A 4899-nucleotide genomic window follows, 5' to 3' on the forward strand; every position below is an offset into this window, starting at 1 on the left:
ACGTTGTGCGATTTCTCGGAAATTATTCGTGGAATATCTTTGAGAAGGAGCCTAGACACCAGGCTCAAATAGGTAGCCAAGCCTTCTGACGATTTGCTAATAATTCTACACTCACCTCCCACGACTGGTTGAAGTGCGATTGGAGGGGAACAGGGAAGGGAACATTTTTGTTACTTGCGCGAGAAAAAACAATTGGGAAGTTATCTCTTAACCTTATTTTTTTTGTAATTTTCGCGGGAAAGAATATTGCCTTATCTCGCTGCGCTCCGTTCAAATACGAATCTTCTGCCTTCGACTAAAATACGCTTTCTTCGTGAATTTTAAACACTACTCACGGTCAAATAAAACCGAAGGGAATTTCAAACCAAGGAAATACTTGCTTCTGAATAGTGTCTTACAAGCTCTGCTCTAGGTGAGATGTTTTTCCGAAGGACTCGCTGGATTGCAGCACAATCGCAAGAAGTGCACCTCATCGAGTACAGGTCTTGAAAATGTATTCAATGTTAAAAAAAATCCCAGCAGGCAAACAACATTAACCTTTTGGTGAACTGCGTAATTGAACCAAGTACTTTTTTTAATGGACCACAAAATTCGTCATGAGTGTAGTAATCCGCCTATTTATTCTTGACATTAAGCTTATTTCGACGTAATAAAGCAATCGGTATCAATCATATTAAAATACGTATTTGACAACTTGATAATCTTGTTATAACGTCAAAGAAGGTTATACCTTTAAAGAAGCTACGAGTAAAATCTGTAGGGCCTTTTCACTGTTTATAGAGGTAAATTAGTTATTTGCTTGACTATTTTTTTGACGCTGTTGTGTTTAGCATCCATCTGAAGTTTGCGTGTATGAGTGCTCAGGGTGCAAAGTGTGAAAACGGTACGCAAACCTAATAATTTCAACCTCTCCACCCCTCTGAGCCCAACCCTCTACAAAAATGAGCAGTTTCTGGACTATATTGACTTGAAATTTCACACTTGGTAATTCCTAAATTGACTGATGCCTCACACAAGAGAAAATTATTTTCGTATCATAACTGTGCACCACTGAGGCCTTGCATTAATAAAAAAACTATTCTGGTATGTTCCACTTATTACTCTGGGTCAGATGCATTTGCAACGAAGGATGGAAAAATTAATTATAATTATTAACATTATCATCATTATTATTATTGTGTTACATACTCTTAACCAAATTTGAAACTTTACCACTCCCCTCTCCCAAAGCAGCTACATGTATACAATATAGGGCCTTTTTAAAAGTCCTCACTGTTTAATGCCTCAAGGCTTGCTGGTTTGGCAGTCAGTGGAAAAGTAATTAAAGAAATACATTCAGTTGGATTTAAATGATTATAATTAAGATTTAAATGTCAATTCTAGCTGAGCAATGACTCAGGATACAGAAAACAAGACATTGATTGCATTTTCTTAGGTGGTTTGATCCAAATGAGCCAAGAAAGCTTTTTTTTTGTTTCGTACCTAATCATACAAAACCCCATATTCTGTAATTGTAAGTCATAACGTGAAATTCAGTACTCTAACTATATTCAATAGACCTTACTGCAGTTTTCAACACCACCTTAATGGGTTGGTGGGCAGGCATAACCTTGCAGTATTTGTATGAGAATCCAATGTAATCCAATGTCAATTATATTATCTTTGTGAATTATATTAGGTGGCTTGATGCAAATGAGCCAAGAAAGCATTTTTTTTGTTTGGTGCGTAAAGCCCTATATTCTGTAGTTGTAAGTCATGGAGTGAAATTCAGTACTTCAACTATATTCAATAGACCTTACTGCAGTTTTCAACACCACCTTGATGGGTTGGTGGGCAGGCGTGACCTTGCAGTATTTGTATAAGAATTCAATGTCAAATAATTCTTATGGAAATTCTGTTATGATAAAAATATCAGTAATATGGCAAATGTGAGCAACAGTTGTACACGTTACAGGAAAAAGGATTCTTCTGTGAAAAAATTTTCTTCTTGCAAACTAAAATTTCCTGAAAAAAATAACAGACAATGCATGGAAAATCTATTACAAACAACAGGGCAAATTCAAGGACAGGCACAGCCATAGCCATTATGTAGTAAGCATCCCTACCACTCCCAAAATGCATTATCAGTTGCCTCAGATGTCAAGGCAGTCCCGAGAACAATTTAAACATTAGCTCAGTTTTGTGTAATCAGATTAATTGTTGCTAAGAGTGCATTATTTCATGACAACGTACTTCAACAAGTTAGGTATACATATAGTATATACCACAAAAGCAAATGATTTCTGGTGTTATCGCTAATTGAGATATCAGATGAAGAAAGTATAAGGTTATTAATAAAGAGTTAACTTTTCGCTGAAAGCTTTTCGAGTTATTAATTTGACAATTTACTGCACATTGTAAAATTACAAAGCAAAACACTAAATTTCGGTTGTAAAACACTAAAATACTTACTTACTTACTTACTTATCTACCTTTCGGTCTCAAAACGTTTTTCTCTTTGCTGCTTTAAAAATTTGAACTTGTGTTTACTACACGGCGAAGTTCCTTGTATTCTCCATTGTGACAAAAAAGGTCACGCAAGCAAGAAAAGGCTTGGGCACAAATTCAGTAGGCTTGGCTACTGAGTTAAGCCTGGTTTCTAAGCTCCTTCAGAAAGGTCAGCATTAGATTCCATCCACCAAAACCGCCTTGGTCGAGAGGGACTGAGATGGAATGATGGAAAAAAATTACGAAGCTACGACAACATGCCGACTTATCCCGATGACCCAAGTGTATCATTTGTTTGGGAAATTGCGTCAAAACTTTTTACTAAAGAAATGGTAAGTATTAATTTATTGTTCGATTGTAGTATTATAAAACATTTTACGCAATTTTATGCAGATATTTCACGTATTTAAAAGGTACTTAGATGTTATGTAGTTTTGGTGGATGTCATTAGGGAGCATCCACCAAAACTTTGACCAAAACCATCAACAATATATTTTTTAAATTTTATCTATAGCCATTGTTAGATGTTCAGGGAGACAAAAGATTTATACCACTAATTAGCAGTTAGTGCTCTGGCTAATTATTTTTTATGGTACACAATCGCTGACCGACCAAACGTTCATAATGATTATCATAACTCTTAACACATAGAATAAAGTGGTTTTGGTGGATGTTTCTCTCCATCCACCAAAACCACCACAGAAATTTCTGCTACTTCCTTACAGAAGACTGATGTGACCTGCTATTTGGAGTACATAACCACAATCTATTTCTTTGTATGTAGAGATATTTTGGAAAGTTCTTGAGTCAGCACCTTTTATTATTGAAACCATAATCATAACATGGTGCATAACATAGAATACAAAAGGTTCTGGTGTGGTAATCATGTAATCTTGAAACAGGAGAGTTTTTAACTGACTTAAACTGATTTAAACAAACATTTACAACAAAATTCCAGGTCCAGAAATTTCTTCCACTATTTCCGCCAAAATCATAACCTTTAAGTACAACAAATCAGCACATTAGTAATTGTTATCAGGGGTCTGAAAATCCTATAAATCTTTCACATTTATTTCAAGTAACCTTTAATTTCACATGGATGAATAAGTATACACTCAACATGCAGAATGTCTTACAGTTTACAAACTATTTCCCTTTTTATGGATAGACAGTGAAAGGCCTTTGCCACATTGGTGAATCAAACCATTGTATACCATGCATTTTGTGATAATTGTTTGTTTTTGCTCACAATACCCAGAAAAATGGAGGGGATAAATTTAAATAGCAAATTCTATGGTTAAAATTAAATAACATTGGAAGATCAAATTAACTTTGTACTGTTTAAAATTCAGTTTTGGTTTCTTGCTTATTCCAGCCTCTTGATATTCAAAAGCATTCCTTGTCATTTTTGTTTTCTTCTGTGTACATAACTTGAAAAATAAACACAGAGAAAGGAAACCACAAATGATTAAACTTGAAGCTAAAGCAAAGTTTAAGTTGAGCCATAGCTGATCCAAATACTGAGCACTTTGTATTGTAACCCATTTAGCAGTAAAGTTTATCTATATGTCTGCCAGCTTGTCACAAGTCTTACCCCTCTCCTTCAAAAGTCTCTATAAATAAATTTTTCTTTGTGGTCCCTAATTGATGATTAGTATATTACAGCTCCTCAATTTTCCTCTCTCAAGTCAAGGTTACTCTAAATTTAACAAAGTAATGGACTTGATAAAACTCAAACTATAACTCAGCTGGCTGCTACTTGCAACCTTAATTTCTAGATATCAGTATACAATAATCAATATGTTATAAATAAGAACCCTAATGCTTAATTTTGCAGTGATCACCTTCCTCCTTTTCATTTGCCGACCAGACTGGAACCTCTATAGGTGTGTTTGCTTGTTTTGAGTGGGGATGGAAGAAAAGGAGTCATGCCGCATATCTGATTTATTAAATCGCATTTGTTCTGTTTATACATGAGTAGAACTACCTTGTTCTCTGAAAAAAATAAAATTTCTCGCATTTTTATCTGTGCTTCGCAGTCAAACTTCCTTGTGTCTTGGACAAGAAATCTTATTTTCTTGAAAACAAAATCTTTGTTTCCAGCCTTCTGTAATAGGTAAATATAACAGTGTAAGATGAGTGACAGTGTATTTCTCAAGTTATTTTTTGGAATGTGACAAAACGGAAGTGTCATAGTGTGATAAGGAGCAAACATATGATTGCTTGATAAAATGCAAAAAATGCAGAATTGCATATATTTTCTCCTTTGTCAGCAGCATATGTTAGTGAAAAGTTCTTACAATTGTTAACTTCTAAACCATCTTCAATTTAGCCAAGATTGAACTGTTATCACGTTTGTCATAAAAGTATTCTGAGATCAATGTCATATGACCCATTCATGTATTTGACCTT

At 34.7% G+C, this 4899-nt stretch overlaps 1 long non-coding RNA gene across 1 annotated transcript; it reads left to right on the forward strand.

Moving 5' to 3' along the window:
- Window positions 1–2722: 2722 nt before the first annotated feature.
- Window positions 2723–4517, forward strand: LOC131773179 (uncharacterized). The gene is made up of 2 exons (XR_010718979.1): window positions 2723–2819; window positions 4325–4517. It is a non-coding gene; the product is annotated as an uncharacterized lncRNA (long non-coding RNA).
- The last annotated feature ends 382 nt before the right edge of the window (window positions 4518–4899 follow it).

The sequence above is a fragment of the Pocillopora verrucosa genome, chromosome 10 (assembly GCF_036669915.1).
Source record: "Pocillopora verrucosa isolate sample1 chromosome 10, ASM3666991v2, whole genome shotgun sequence".
NCBI classification, from domain to species: domain Eukaryota; kingdom Metazoa; phylum Cnidaria; class Anthozoa; order Scleractinia; family Pocilloporidae; genus Pocillopora; species Pocillopora verrucosa.